Below are 17,268 nucleotides of genomic sequence, written 5' to 3'. Positions count from 1 at the left end.
AGGAAAATCAGTTTGACATCACCAAGAAGCCTTCTGCTTCAAATGCAGATCAAGGATTTAGCAAGCCCAGCTGCTAGAAATGACCAGAGAAGAAACCTGGTTCTTAAAACAAGCACCAGAGGCAACAAGGAAAAGGTGGTGAGGAAAGCAGGCGGCCGAATATCTGGAAAAGTTTGCTACAAATTATTTCTCCACTGAAAATTTAAAAATAAAATGAAAGTGATGAAATACTCTGTTGACCTCACGTGAATGGGCTTCCTTCGGGGCTCGACTGTTCTGTAACCCCGAATGAGAGACTGAGGAAACAGCATGGCTCCTGGGAGTCCCCAAGTGACTGCCCACGAGCACGCTGACCACCATCACATCTGCCAGGGATGAATTGCAGAGAAGAGACCAACTTCCGAAAGGCACAGGAAATGTTGACAAGGGAAGAAAAGGCTGCGGTCAGTCCTGGGACAGAGGCCCTCTGAGCAGAGGCCAGAAGGCTGCAGGTGAACTGGAGTGGCCTTGGGGCAGGAAGGGACCACGAGGGGAGCATATCTCAATTCTCTTCTCTCTCTCCCTTGGGTAGGAGAGATAAAGCCTGCATCGTTCTCACCTGGAACTGTGGGTTCTGGCTGGCAGAAGTCTTACCGACACGGAATGATTACTCAAGACTCTGTGGAAAAAGTCAAGAAATAGAGAGGGAGTAGGGAGCCAACTCCACGAGCCTCTCAAATGCTCCCATATTTATTGTGTATAATCAAAGTAAAAAGTCATTAACAGCTACAGTGTTGATACTAAACAGGAACCTGGGGAAAGAAGGGATCAGACAGAGATTGTAGAATCCAACATGAGTACAAAGTCTTAGTGTATCTTTAGGGAAGTCATGGGGTGAGGGGAGTAAGATATATTCTTTAGATATGTGAATAACACAGCAAACCACCAGACCAGCTAGGTCCTTGTTTTGGGGATAATAGACTATCTAACTGCACACAAGCCCAGCATTTATAGCTGAGGGCCTAGGTCATTGCTTTGCAATGAGCTGAGTGCTATCTAAAACCTCAACTTCGCAAGCAAAGCATTGTCTCTGCTTTTTAAGGCAAGGAGACAGCAGTGAGGATGCACAGGCGCTTGTTTGCAAAGCAGTTACTAAGCATATTTTTTCTTCTTAAAGTTGACAGGAGGCTGGTTTCTGTTAAAATTTCTTAACCCAATCATGGGCTCCCACATGGAACCGTTTTGGAGGACAGCCTAGGGTGACAAATCCTGGCTTTAGGCCTTTTCCTGCCAGCTTCAGCCACTCTAGCAGGGTCTAGGCACACCCCTGAATAACGATCATACAGAACCACCCACATTCTTAACTCCTGGTGCTTGAAACTTAATTTTAGCTCTACACAACTTAACATAGAAACGTTTCAGAAATAAAAGATATTATATTCATTTTATATCTCATCATTTTACTGATTTTTCTGATTGCTCTAAGCTGCTGCTTCTTGGTAAAGCACTTAATTCTGCAGGTGAATCCAGTACTTTCTTTGGGCATAACTAGCCAGTTTGGTCTCGCTAACTTCTATTGGTCAAATACCGATACACTTAATTGATTTCATTTTTCATCAGTTTCATCTGGGAGGAGAATGAATGTCACTTTGTTTCTCAGCCCACCCTCAGCTTTTTATCATGAGCAACTCAGGCCTCCGGAAACCAAAAAAATGCATTTGTTTCCCTTCTAAACTTTCAACAAACCCAACAGGATACATCAGCCTTGAGAAAGAATTCAACACAAATGTTTAAAGAAAAATCTATAAACCTGAAGCAACTCCATCTCCGAATCATGATACACAATGACATGGGAGTAAGTGTGTCAGGCACAAAGCATGCATGAGCCTGACCACCTGATTTCTATTCTTCTAAGGAAGGAAGGTTTTCCTATTTTTTATTATCACTCTGTCATTGTTTCTGATTAAGCCAAAAATAGTTTATGAAATAATTAAGCACTGCAATAACAGATTATTGTTGTATCAATTACAGAATGCATTCAGAGGGGTTAGGAAAACCCACCTCAGTAAAAAATGCAAAATTTCTTCCCCTGTGAAGAACACGTATACAAAATGCAACAGAGAATTCAAACTCTTGTGGAAAGGAGCAAAAGTCACAGAAACAAAGTCATTACTGTGAGTCAATTCAAAATTCACTGGACAATCATGTTCAACGCATTCAATGAAATTTAAAGGCACACTGCAAACCATTCACTTAATGATCTGCAGGCTAGAGGAAGAATTTCTCTCTTTAACAGACAACAGTAATCAATAGGGTACCCCACCAAACAAGGACAAAAGAACAATCAGGTTTTTAACAGTTCTGATAAATCAGCATGTTCTAAAGATCAAAATCCAGAAATTTTAAACATTCATTCACACCACAATGAAACAAGCACTGAAAAAAAAAAAAACAAAGAAACTAAGCACATAAATCATGTACCTGGATCAATGAGAACTTCGTGTACCGCTGGAAGAAAGAACAGGAGATAGGCTTTTACTTGAAAAATAAAACTACTTTTAAAGATAACTGCTAAAACACATTTCATCATTCATGTTGCCTTGAAAAATCTGAGGCACTTGTATCTGATCAGAAAAGCAATTCTGAGTAATAGCAGGTTACAATTCAGTGCCAGTTTGCTTTAGAAGAAAAGAGAAAAGAAAAGCTACTGTTTCTCATATTATGCATGAAGTGTGAAGAGCCTCCTTGCCTCTTTCTCCTCCCGTTTTCTTAGCTCATGCTTCCCAACACTTCTGAAACAAGTATGAGAACGACTTATTTCCAACAATATGCCAAATGACAAAAGAATATCAAGTTATTTGTGTAAATATAAGCCTACAGCTTAAACTAGAGGAGAAATATATCAGAAGTCTATATGGAACTTATTTCTACCTTCCTGAAATCACACACACAGTCATTCACAGAGACACAGACATATTCCCCCTGGATTACTGGGCACTTCACAAGCTTAAGACTTACAACTTCTAGAAGGTAACTTTGTAGTTTGTTTAAAATACAAAACTGTCAGCTTTTGAAAGCCTTGATCACCTGCTAAACCATCCAAATATCAAAGAGACCCAATTAGCCTTCTCTGTAGAATGTAATTTCCCTTGATGGCAAAACAGACCCTAAGAAGTACTGGATCCAAGTCTCGTGTTTATCACTAGCTGTGATCATCTTTAAGCACATTAACAGATTCAGAAATGTATGTCCAAACAACATATATTCTTATTGAAATAGTATACGTGTTCAATTGCCTATACAGAGACTAGGTCCCATGATGGTGTTTAAGAGCTATTTTGTGTATTGCAATATTTATTTTTAAGTGCAGACAAGGAGGGTGGGTGTTACTCAGTTGTAGATAACCTGCTTAGCATACACAATGTCCTGGCTTCAGTCCCCAGTACCTCCAAAAAAATAAATAGAAATAAGGTCATATTTAAAAATAAGAATATAGTTATAAAAAAATAGACTAAAAACCACTGCAATCGAGGAGCCATAATTACAATAAAAAAAACAAGTATTTCTATCAAATATTGACTATATGCCAATCACAGAGACAACCACAAGTCACACCTGAAGCATCACGTGTGATTCTCAACAACCCTACTAAGTAGACACGGATGAGAAACCCGGCGCTGCGGATGAGGAGACGGAGCTCAGAGGAGCCAGGGACGCTGACCGTCCTGCTCCCCGTGACACCACGTCACCCCACGGCAAGCGCTGACAGAGCTGCACTTAGGGGACACCCAGCTGCATGGAACCTTGGGGAACTGGGGAGTCCCAGAAAACACTAAAAATTGTTCAGTGAAAAACCAGCTCAAATATATTACACTGTGCCACATCCTTTAAAGAGGGAACATGACTGAGACCTTTTTGATGCCTCCATGTCCTTTCAGCCATCATCAGTTACTTGCCCTCACAGCACGACTAGTGATGAACTGGACCCCATATGAAGTGCACTCAGATGGCAGAGCTTTTAAAGCAGTTTTATGAAGTTTGTAAGATTCTGTATATGCCTCACACAGGAGGTCATCCATCACATCTGCCCGGTGTGGATATACCACCTGAAATCACTCCTTTCTGCTTTTTAAAATCCCTTCATCTAATCCAGACTTTTCAACAGCAAAGAAGCAGCTAAACCACAGACAGTGGACAGCTTTTCACCAAATGGACTCGAACAGCACATCTGACAACCTGGAAGCCCTTGTCTTCTATTAAACCCACTTCCAGGTCCTTCATCATTTTCTGATTGTTGGACTTGGACTCTGACTGGCGTACTCAGAGAGCTCCCAGCCTCATATCCGGGGATGGGAGACGAACGTGTTCTTGCGGGAAATCAGTGAGGAAGGCGGACATCCTCCAGTCAGGTCTGCACAGCTAGACGTGCCACAACGTGCTAAGAAATTATACCGTCATCACCCCTGGGCTCCCATGGACTGGTTTCACATTAACCAAACTCATGAGACATTGATGCAAGAAAACCAGAAACTTAACTTAATGTAACAGAAGACGTGAAACTATGAACCAGACTGCGATATCAGTGTTCAACCATGAGTACATTTTCTCCTCAACGGCAAAACCCGGGCAGTCACATGGCAAGCGTGGACAGAAGCAGAGCAGAAAGGGTTTCTAGATTAACTCAATGGACTAAATTTCTGTTATACAAACAGATCTACTGCCTGGAAAACAATTAACGCCAATCACGGTGCACTCTTCGTGGACAGTGGCCGAGACACGACTTTGAGCACCTGTGTAACTCTCCTTTCTCTGTCCTTTCTGGGCTAACTGATGCACAGACGTACAGAAATCCAGGGATGCAGAAACATCTAAAAACCCAAAGTCCATCTCTGGGAGCCTCAAAACCAGACAGGCAGGGTTTAAATACCAGCTCTGCCACTTACTAACTCTGTGACCTTGGGAAACTTATTTACCCTCTGTGTGCCTCAATTTCCACAATGTAAACCTGGGATAACAATCAAACCTTCCTTACTCGCTTGTTGAGAAGATTGAACGATTCATTTCTGTAAAACCCTCAGAAAAGAATGTAGCACATTTTTGGTTCTCAACAAATGTCAACTTAAAAATACAGTGGTTTACAAGTCTCCTTTCTAATCGTCTTCTGTGTTTCCTGGCTAGACTAAGTCCCAAAGGAAATCCTTATTTCTCCTTTTATAAACACTTGGGGTGCACCCTTCTGTTCCATCCCACCACCTGTTTAAACTGGAGGAGGGGATGCCTCTTCCCACTCCTCTGGGCCATAGAGAGTACTTCTCCCTTCACACCCCTGACCTCTGGCCCACAGCTAGACCTCATCACACTAACAGAGTGAGGTGTGAGTCCGGGGAGACAAGCAGGGCATGTGAAACCCTTCCTTTCCCTCCAGTGTTGACCACATTTTGGAAGCACCCGGGATGCTCAGCTCCATGGCAGGACAGCCCTGTGTATGAAGGGGCAGGTCCTCTCAAGGGAAGGCTCGCTGTGGCCCAGAGATAGCTGGGACAGGGTGAGTCTAATTCTGCGACACAGTATCATGACACGCATTTTCCCACAGCCCTGAAGTTCATGGAGAATGTGGCTTCATCAGTAACAAAGAAGACATTTATCTCCTGCCTTGTCTTTTGTGCCATCTCTCAGTTGGCTGCTGGAGACAACATGTGTATAACTTTTGGATCCCCTGGGGCCCCAACATATATGAAGTAACAAAAAATTCTGTGGCTTAACATTGGTTCATGGCGACTGTGTAACAGTTCTGACACTGGTGATGCTAAATTATAGGTATAGGAATTATGGAACCTCCTCAAATATCTTTCATCATAAAACCAGCTTTTCTTATTTTCCTGTTTCTTAGTAGTTGCCAAAGACTCTCAAATGATGGCTTCACACAAAACAGCAGCTAAAGTTTAAGAGCCCTCTTGACAAACCCACTGTGGTAAACACTTTACATAATTACTAATGCTCACAATTGTACAAAGCAGATACAAGCATCCCCAAATCACAGGCGAGGGAAAAACTCAGAAGAAACTGACTCAGGCTCACGTGGCTCAGTGGCAGCACGTGCACGCAAACCCAAGTCAAAGCACTTCACCCCTTCGTATATGTACCAAATCCCCTACCACCAATTAACACACAGCGGCGGGGTCAATACTCAGTGAACTCAACACACTTTTTACCTTTAAGTTGCTCCAGAGGCCGCTTCTAGCTGTTTTATAAAATCCCGGCTCACTGGTTTCTAACACTGGAAGAATTTAGTCCGATTTTGTCATTCTTTGCACAGCAAGTCTAAAATGTTCACAGCGAGATGACAGAATAAAACTAAGATATAAGCAGAATAATATTGCCAGGTAGACAGACATAATGGACATTGTGCTATTCTGAAGCATTAAGGAAAGAAATCAAAATAAAATAACGTTGTTTAAGCCTTCTTTTACAAACAGGAAAATTAAGACTGTAAGAAGATGCAACAGTGCCACCTATCGCTAAAAAGACCTTCCAGGTTGCCTGGAAAGGTGCAACAAAAAATTGCCTGTAGGGTGAGAAACGAGAATCAGATAACTAAAAGCTTATTTAGCACACACTACACTTTGCTTCTGGGGAAGGGAGGGGTATTCAGTATTTAATATGATATTGCTATAACTCCTGAATATAAACAAAAGACATAGGTTCATGGAAACTCATCTTAGAAGAGGAAAAACTCCAGTCCAGCCACTTCATTTAATTGGAGGGGAAACTGAGACATGGGATCTACCCTCCTGACAATCGGAAGCAAAGCTCTCCTAGGCCTCCTGTCTTGCACTGTACAAAAACCAACAGATCTATCCTTTACCTATATTCATAAAAGTCACGTCTGTATTTTTCCAACAGTAGGTAATCAAAGCATCTTGCAAAATATTTCTCAAAGAGCCAGGAAATAACACGTTTTTTGAAATACAAAAACATTTATTTACATATTAAAACAGAATGAGCTTTATTCTCTCTATTAAAAAAGTGACATGTCAAATAAAAATTTTATATTTTAAAACCTGTTAAGAGTGCAGGAAAAAAATCAAAATTTTCTTTAATCACTAAATAGAGAAGCTTATTCCCTGAAAATGATCAATGTGGATTTTTCTAAACTTAATGGTTCTGGTCAGAATCCCACGAATTTAAAAGTCTGAGTGGAAGGTTACACGGCAACAAGCATTCTGAGTTGTAACAATACACATTCTGTGTAAATAATCTTCAAGGTCGTCAGCTTAAGGCAATTTAACTAGTCCCTGTCTCACTAGAATGACACAGATTTCATTAAAACTTCATACTGCACTAAAAAAAAAAACACAGAATCCTTGTTACTTTAAGCCATATTCACATATATCATATATATACATATTGAATATGCATCAAAAATAAGCCACTCTTTTTAGTATTCAGAGTTGATCCTTCTAAAGTATTGGTCATTGTGACAGCACATTTTTATTAAGCACCTTTACGGTGCTTTGTATACAAGGCGTCTAACTCTCACAGTCAGACATGGTAAACGATATTACTCAAATTTCACAAATGAGGAAATGTACTTAAGCCATGAAAACAACTTACATTTTCATCAACAGGAAAGAAAAGAGTAAAGATTTTACTTACATTATTCACTGACAATCTTTTCTGCCATATTAAGACTACATAAAGCAATTCAGTCTTTGTAAGTATTTCTGTCAATAAGGGCCACTAGAGAAAAACAAGTAACATCATTAGCACTGGTTGGACTTTCAAAGCCCACTTCTCTTTTGCACTATAATTATTTTTAATGTTTGGTTTTTAGTGCTTACAGAGCACTAAAATAAAAAGAAATTAACTTTTTATAAAATTACCTGAGAATTAAACATTTGTGAAAATGTACAATTTTAATTTATGCCACTCTGTCTCACATTCTCAATGGTGTCTATCCTTTGAAGGCCTCATCAGGCTGAGATCGCTAAAATCGGTCATTTATGGACTCACAGGAGTTCGGGTAAACACTCAACGGGAGGCTGATTAGAGGAGAAATTGAGAATGCATCCTGTGCAGCCTGGATTCCAGCACCGAGCTAGCCACCGCCAGCTGCGCGTGATTCGGGACAAACTGCTCCATCTCTCAATCCCTCAGCTGCAAAAAAGGAGACACTGATACCTACCGTCAAACACCTGCTATGAAGTAAAACACGAGGAAAGCATTTTAGCCTTAGGTAGGTGTCCACTCACAGCGAGTTTGGTCATTGTGATGATGAGGATGGCTGTTAACAAATTAAGCTAGACCAAACAGGAGAAATCCCCTTAAAGGAGAAACATTTTAAGTCCATAAGCATTTCCTTTTGGGTGGATTGCAGAATATTCTATGGATTTTTTTAATAAACTAAGTTTTGTCCATTAATTATAGATTTACTGGTTCATGGACAAGTCTCCAGATAAAGAATTAGAGGCCTCTGACCTCTGAATACGAAGAAAGTAAATTTAAAAAAAAATCAGGGTGGAGATTATACCTCATTTGGGAGAGTATGTGCTTAGCAAGAATGAGGCCCTCAGTTCAGTCCCCATTAACTCCATTTAAAAACTTTGTTTTTAAGAAATGGAGAATTAAAGCAAAAAGGTGGAGGAATACAGAATTTTTTTAGAGACTCATCTCAGATTTAAGATGGGGAATAAAACATCCATTTCTCAGAGGAATTCTTGAGAACTATGTAAACTGGATATGAGATGTCTAGTCTTCTAACATTATTCATGAATTCATATTATCAAGTCTTAAAACTACCTGAAAACCCACAGTGGTGATACTGATCGTAACAGCTGCCATCACGGATAGAGCTCTGGCTAGGACTGCTCTGTTCTGACATCTCTGCCCCTGAGGTCTCACCAGGCTGAGAGCACTAAATTCGGTCATTCATGAGCATCTCGTGTAAGGCCTCCATTGCGCTTCTCACTCCCCTCTCGCCATCTGAGGGAAGCACTGTTATCATCTTCTCCACCCGCAGATAAGGCCACTGAGGCATAGAGACTAAACCCGTTTCACGTCACATTGTTATTAAAGGATGTCTGTATTTCTGCTGTTTTGCTTTTGACAAAGGAATCTGAGATATCAATTCGAGACTGTTAAATAATCAAGTCTGTCAGATCTTCACCTCAAAGAGCAGATACTATAAATTCCTGATGTAGGATGAGGCTGCCGCCACAAACTGACTCAGCTTGAAATTAATATCCAAAATGAAGCAGCGGATACACATAAATATTCACGACTGTCAACTCCGCTCACGAGTCTGGGACCTTCACTGCCTGAATGGGGGTGAAATCCCCACCCGTGTCAGGGAGGGAAGCACAGATTTTCAAGGTCTCACCCAGGCTTCACAGGCTGTTTCCCCCCACAGACTGTCCTCAAAGATTAAAAAGCTCTCAAGATTTTTACACCATACAAACCCGAAAGACATATCTGCAGATGGAGCACTTTCTCAGGCTTAAACTTTTTTTGCCTACACTCAGCAAGGGGGAAAAAAGAAACATGACTCTGCAAAGTCTCTGAGCCTCACCACTCACAGGAGTAGAACGGCCACAGCAGAAGATGACCCTTCACATTGCAGGATGAGAACAAAATAAAGCCGCCCCAACAACAGGCACTCCCAGAGACAGCACTCAGCTGCCTTCTGCGCACTCACGGTTGTGCAGCCCTCTCCACCATCTATTTCCAGAACACTTCATCACCCCAGAAGAAACCACCTGTCACTAACACTCACTCCCTAACACCCCTCCACCCAGCCCCTTGCAACCATCACCTGCTCTCTGCCTCTGCACGTGCCTTTTCTTGGCATTTCAGATCAGTTAAATCAACAATATGTGGCCGTTTGTGTCTGGTTCCTTTCACTTATCATGCTGTTATAAAGACTCGTCCATGTTGAAGTGGTATCAGCATCTCTGTCTCTTTTTTTTTTTTGAAAACGTTAAAGTTTATTTGAAGGTGGTAAGTACTATCAAAAAGAGTAGAGTGGAGTATAAGGGATTGGGTTTCAAAAGGAAAAGGGCGGGTTGAACAGTCAGGGTGGACTTCCCAGAGCAGGAGGCATTTTTCATCTTCGCTTTTATTATTTTTTTTAATTCACTCTTACGTCTGAATAATGTTCCACTACATGGAGATACTACATTCTGTTTATCCATTCAGCAGCTATGTATGTTCCAGGTCCAGAAGAATGAGTGTAAGAGGTGACTGGCAGGGATGGCACTTAAACAAAGGCAAAGATGTGCTTTAAAAAAAAAAGCCAACCAACAGAGGCACAAGGAAATTCACTGCGTTTCTGAGCAAAGTGCTTGCTTGCTTCAGCAGGTCTACCGTGCAGGGCTGGGGCGGATATTGAAAGGGATCACTGTGAGGGAGTCACCTGAGAAGACTCCCCACTTCAAGCAGCTCAGACAATTCTCCCTTATCCTTTATTGTTAGAGCCATTTTTCTAGGTTTCTCTTATTTCAAGTAATAGTACTTTAAGTACACATCTGATCATCTGCATCAGATCATCTTACCTCCAAGACACAGAAAACAATTCACTGACAGCAGCAGCTCCAGGACATAACGGTGATGGATCAGGGAGTCCTGCAGCATCCCAGCCTGCAGGTACCAACCCCAGATGTGCCCTGTTGATGTCCAGAAATAAAATGCATGGAAATATCTCACTGCTGGTGCATGACTTCTGCCCCCAAATTGCCCCAAAATCATACTGACAAAACACTACTCAACCCACTCACTACAAAAAATTAAAAAAGCTAAGAAGGCAAATTTATGTTCTTCCATTGAAAACCAGCAACCGTCACTGCCAGTATCTGTGGTGTAATGGTCCTGACTTCAAAAACCACTGCGCAGTTACTTTACAAACGTGAAAGGCATATATGTATTCCACGTAGATGTTATTAGAGTAGGATTTTTCTTTTTAAAATTTCCAGTTGCAACATTAGCACAAGAAAGTTTATGTTTCAGCTTTAAAAGAAAATCAATTATCTTCCACTTTCTTAATGTTGATCCTATTATTAATTTATAAAGGGAGCTATGCTGCAGATTATAAACCAACTGTTTGGCTTCTGCAAATAATAGCTTTATGACTTCACTATTTCAGAGCAAACTTTAACGATTCTTTGAGAGGTGGGGCCTGGTGCGCCCACTAACAGCTATTTAAATACTGACAAGTATGTGCTATTAAGTAATGCAAAAGCTCTAACTCCACATTAACTCAGAAACCAAAGAAACTACACCAAAACCTTACTTTATCATTTTTAAATATTCCGATTCTTTTGAATATTATATTTCATAAAAGGTATGATTTCTTTCTGAGAAAAACCACAGCTGTATTAAATTTCCTCTCATCAAGAAAGCAATTTTTATCAAGAATAAAAACCCTATGGAAATCCAAAAGACGGGATGTTTCTAGCTAAGTGAACATGCAGATATGAACACAAACTTATGTCCTATCTGATCTCACTCGAACGAGTGCAATAAAATCCTGGGCTACCCTGGAACTTAGCTCTTCTGTTCCATATGTTGGCTGAGCTAAGATCATCACACAAGGCAGGGAAGGAGAGAAGAAAGTCCACCTGGCGGCCTCCATCTGTTTTCTTCCAGCCACAAGGTATCGCTAGAATGGCCCTGCTAACAAGTCCGCCCCATAAGGAAATCCGGCATCCACACTGCCCCTGCGGTCCCCAAGCAGCCCAGACACACCTCTCCCACTGGTCGCCTCCCAGCCTGAGAATAGTCTTCTAATGACCCCGCCAGTTGGTGACACCCTCCTCCTCTTCCCCGCTACACACACACACACAGAGAGCCAGGGCAGCCTTCCCATAGCACAAAATTGATTACATCAACCCCACTTCAAACCCTTCAGAGGCTCCCAGGTAGAGTTCTAGCCCCACCCCTGACCCTGCTTGCCCAGCCTCACCTCAGTACCCAGGTCCCCAGTGACCTCAGGGGCACCCTGACCTGCTCCTAATTCCCATTTGCCTCCAGGCTCATTTTGACTGTTTGTCAAGGAAGCCTTCCCTCCCTCCAACCTCCCCACTTTGTTCCTCTGTTCCTAGAACATTCTAGGCTAAGTCAAGTTCTGACACTGCTAAGCTCCCAAGAAGCTAATGCATTTTGCTTACTAATGTGGGTCCACCCTCTCTACCCTAGACACTCAGAAGTGCACGTGTTATAAATAAATGAATGACGGGGTGGGTCTCAAAGGGAGAGACATACCTGCTTTCACCCGTCCCGGCCCTTCTTTCTGTAGAATATCAGAAGCAAAACCAGAAGTACCTTTCCTGAGGGTCACTTCCTGCTGACAGCCTTCACTGCCTCCTGTGTCAGTTTTAGTAAAACCCAAGATCCTCCAAAGCCCTCCTCCCAGGACCTTTCCAGTGTCCTCCCCAGCAGGGCACCCTCCACCCTGGACCACAGAGGGCAGTCTCCACGAGTCCCCAACCATAAGCCTCCAGGCCTCTGCCCGGGCTACACTTGCCACATGAGCCACATTCTTGACTCCTTCTCCTGGCTGACTCTTAGTCTGTCCTCAGAACTGAATGTAGAGCCCATTTCTTCCAGGAAGTCCTCTCTGATAATACCCTTTAGCTTTTGGCTGGGCTTCTTCTACAGCAGCACTGCATGGCAACCAACTGGTGTTTGTCCACCCACTCCTTTGAGACCATGACATCTTGGAGGCCATGTGGGAAAAAGGAGTGAGATGACAAGAGGGGTGGGAAGAGCGAAAAGCAAAATCAGAGCCCAAGTCCCAAATTTAAGGATCCTTTCTCAGAAAAAAAGAATAAAATGTTTCATACATGTGTCATTTGGCTACGATTTTTGTGGCTCATGGAAAGCAAGAGCTTGGTGTTTTAGTCCAAGAACCAAGTTACATGCAAAGAAATGTATATATTCATATATAAAGCAAGCCAGAGCTGCTCAACAACAGTATGCTGTTAAATTCCAAAGGAACTTTGATAAAGGCAATCTCTCTCTCTCTCTCTTTTTTTTTTTTTTTTGGAATCATATAGTTTCAGAAGTATTTATGTAACTAAGTGATTGCTACAGCCCATGATTCTGCACTGCAGTGTTTGGGGTTGTGGAAGCCCAGATTACATGCACTGTGTAAATGCAATCACACCAACACACTGACAGGGGCCCTAGTGTCTAAGCTGAATTTTCAAAGCAGACAACCTTACAATAGAACACATTTCTAAGTAGAAAGTAAGAAATGCAATGTTCCGTACTCAATTTCATACGTTATATGGGCTATTAACCAACAATGCATATTTTCTAATGAAACCCAAAAATAAATTGCCAACCTCGATTTTCTCCATCTGATCGTTTTATGTTAACATTGGTTATCAAACCCTCACTACATACGAAAACCTCAGGTCTAAGCTGCAGCAGAGTTACATCCCGCGGAAGACAGCCTATCAAGGGAGAACTGGAGAGTTTCCCTTCAGAAGCTGCTAAGTCTGGTTTTGCACCTGTACGTCATTTGCAACCACGTTATTGTCAAAGGAGTAAAGCCTTACATCTGTAGGGTGTAAAGCACTGCAGTGTTTCCAAACCATCAAAGAAAGCTGAGCTTTGTGAAACAGTCCTGAGGCACTTAAATCATACTTTTTCTGAAAGGCTCCGAAACTGACTCACTTCACCATTCCAGGTACAACAGGAATTAGTAGAGAGAACATGCCCTTGAAGTCTGACAAGGCCCTGCTTGAATCCTGCTACAGCATTTACTAGCCACTAAACGGAACAATTCCTTAACCCTTCTGAGAAGGCTTCCCAATCTGCAAAACGGGGCTGCCACCGCACACCTGGGAGGCATGGATGTGAATGCAACACGAAAGTAGGGCGGCCGCCTGGTACCTGAAACGGGGCCTGGCTAGTTTCCCTCTGCTGCCCTTATCTTCCTTTAAACTTGCACTGTTGCCTCTGGTAAGGATCAAGCCCCAGCAAGAGACTGCCCGTTTCTTCTGTGTATCCCCGGATACATGACTTACCCTTAGGAGGCCAGAAAAACTGCCTCCTCCCCAGTTACTATCAATATTCTTTAGAGTCTGGGTTGTTTTAACTCTATTATACAGGGAGACTATTCTAGAACAGTCCAAGCACCATTCTCCACGTTGGCTCCCCTCCCAGCACCCATCCCTTTTCATCTCAGATCCTGTATGATTGCCTTCTGCACATGGGAAATCGAGTCCGGTAGGGTGGGGACTCCCTAGGCCTCCCTCCCTCCCTCAAAAGTAAGTGTGACTACCTTCTCCCCACTCCCCACTCCAAGTCCAGCTTTTGAGTAGTCTACCCTCCCGGACCCTGCAGACTCTGCAACGTCCCAAGACACACACGTGGCCACGAACCTCCCTTCAGATTTCTTCCTGGCTGGCCCTGCCCACCACCCGGCCCCTTAAGGATAAATGGCATTGCTGTGAAAATCCCAAATGCCGCTGACTGACACACCAAAGCTGCATGGTCTGGGCTTTCCTCCAACCGAGGCACAGCCCTGCCCTCCCCCACCCTCAGTCTGCACCTCTGGAGAAGTGCTAACCCACATGTAAGGCTGTGAACACCAGCTAAGAAGGACCAATCCCAACGTGTATCGCTATTCCGGCACCTTCACCTGATCCCCAGGCTCATAGACCCGAGTGCCTCTTTGAAGTCCTAACTTGGATGACAAATGGCATCTAAAAAATGCCTCATGTCCACCATTTACTCTGGAATTCGATTCCTGGCAGGCATCTCCCAGGCTTCCCATTTTAGTAACAGCCCCAGCACACATCTAGGTGTTTGAGGTCACATTAAATTTCCCCTGTTCCCTCCCCCCGGCCCTGCCCTGGAATCAGTCTTGTTATTTCCGTCGCTAAGCCCATCTCAAGTCTGGTTCTGCAGGGACCACGGCCGGAACCCCACAAGCTCACAACAGTGTGCAGTGAGTCACAGTCCTCTGAAGGGTGCTCCCTGGAGGGGGAGGCATCTCCTGACAAGGGTCACCTCAGAAGGCACTGGATTCTCACAAAGGAGGCCCAGGAGAAGGGACTCAAGGTTTGTCCGTGGTCTGAGCTTTGAAGGGCCCGAGGTCTTGGGGAGCTCCTAGTGAGCAGACACACCTGCCAGTGAGCAAAAGAGGATGGAGGAGCCCAAGCAAGGATGTTCTCACTCCGACCCCTGGGCTCTCAGGAGCCACAGGAAAGGCCTGTGTCCAGGGTACAGCCCAGTCATCACAGATCCCACCCTGCATTTGCCAATCCAGACAGCCTAAACTCATTCAACTTGCGACACTTAGTTCTGTTCTGTTCCCCACCCAGAATGTGATGGACTCATTCAGAAATTCTGGTCTGTCTCAAACGAGACCAAGTCAGTGAAAAACGCAGAGTCGACATTTGGACCAGAGCATGAAAGAAGAAACAATGCCTCATGGTCAGCATGATGGTGGTGGCCAAACCCTTCCCCCAGGTGAGATGAATCATGGTGGGGGTGAGAATGCAACGTCCTAGGTCGGCCAAAGCATCTTCCTTCACGGCTGACTGAGGTGTCGGAGACTCACTACCGCAAACTAACGACACGGCCGTCAGTGGTGGACGTCAGCTGCAACAGACACGGAGTCAGCTATTTACTGCCAACATGGGTTAAAATAAACGCCGGTGCAGGGAGGCCAGCACGGCTGCTGAGGCAAACCACAGACCCGGCTATGAATGCCCACTGGCTGAAACAGAGTGGAACCTACGGTCCCCTTTAGCGGTCCATTTGCCCACCAGATACAGGTGAGCCAGCCTCTTCGGAGAAGGCCATGTATTCCTGATACTCAGAGAAACCAGCCTCGTAAAGGGAACAAAAGAGTGGCATGGATTTTAGACACGATACTGCTCCTTTATGAAGGCAAAGTAAACTAAATGGCACGGGGAAGTTCAATGCAAAAAAAATAGTGACTGCTTCCTCAAACAACGTCCCCTGCAGCTGCTCACCCTCGAGCCGGCCACTACCTCACCAGTGACCGCCTGCCTGGAAACGCCGTCACGCACGTCACACAGCGACAGCCAGGAACCACATGCCGAGCACGTTTGTGTAAAAGCCCGAATCAAGCAAGATGCTGCAGACTTTGACTTTCCAATTTAAATACTCCATGAAAAGAATCCCTCAGCAGCAGCCTAAATCAATTCGCATCTCACTTCTTGAAAACAAACAAATTTTTTAAGGGCGCATTTGTCACCAAATATAAGGAGGACCAAACAGGTTCCTCAAAGCAAGGATTTTAACAGGTATCAAACACCAGTGGGTAATGTGCTAAGGAAGCAAATATTCCAAAAAATTACAAAATAAATAGATGACTAGGATAATACATGAATCAAGTGAGCTGTTAAGTTTTTGCTTTTTAAAGCAATGGAGACAGTACGGAGGGCGATGTGGCTATTTCCAATGCAGGGTGTGCACATCTCACCTTTTCAGATGCAACAACATCCTTACTGGGCAGTACAAGAGAAAAAGGAAAAAAAGAAAAAGGAAAAGAGGAACAAGCGAAAATTAGAAACACAGAAGAACAAAAATGACTTTGACAGACTGTACAAGAGCTTAGTTGAGTGTGTGAGGCCAGGGACGCGGGATGGTGAGACCTTCACTAACCTCCTGCTCCAGGGAAGGCAGGAGACTGTGGGGAGCGGCGCTGCCGGGGACACCAACGTGATCAGCTCCCCTAACCAAAACTCCACCTGCATCTAGATAGCTTTTGAGCTACAAAATTTTGTCGCAATTCAGGCTGGACAGTTTTACTCACTGCCACCAAGAGTAGCAGGAGAGAATTAGGCTCTGATCCTGCACCAAAGCATTGCTTTATAAATTAATGACTGTGGAATAGTAAAAGCAACAATGGAGTAAAAGTGACTGGAGAAGAACGTGCTTGACCCGAGCTCACTGGCCGCGTTAACTCACTGACGTTCAGATGCTGGCTGGGCGCTTATTGTACCAAAACAGACAGACCCACCTGGAGGGAGGTTTAATGCGCTGCTGTATTTTGATGCCGAGAGCCATGCCTGGTACACGAGGTTCTGGGTAAACAATGGGGACAGTGTCAACCACTATGTGCTAAGCACACATCCAGCTACTCCGCCAAATCCCAAGGGCAGACTTCAAAATGCAAAAACAAGCTGGCATTCTCTGGTGGGTCTACAGACTCAGAGCCAAGCAGTTGCTGAGCAAAAATGTCACCAGTGCCTCTTATGACAAAAGAGGAAGCACTGTCCAGGGGGCTGGGGCAGGGCTCCAGGCTTCCAC

This window comes from Vicugna pacos, unplaced genomic scaffold, assembly GCF_048564905.1.
Source record: "Vicugna pacos unplaced genomic scaffold, VicPac4 scaffold_102, whole genome shotgun sequence".
NCBI classification, from domain to species: Eukaryota; Metazoa; Chordata; class Mammalia; order Artiodactyla; family Camelidae; genus Vicugna; species Vicugna pacos.
The sequence above is the reverse complement of the archived record's forward strand: the minus strand, read 5'-3'. Positions refer to the sequence as shown.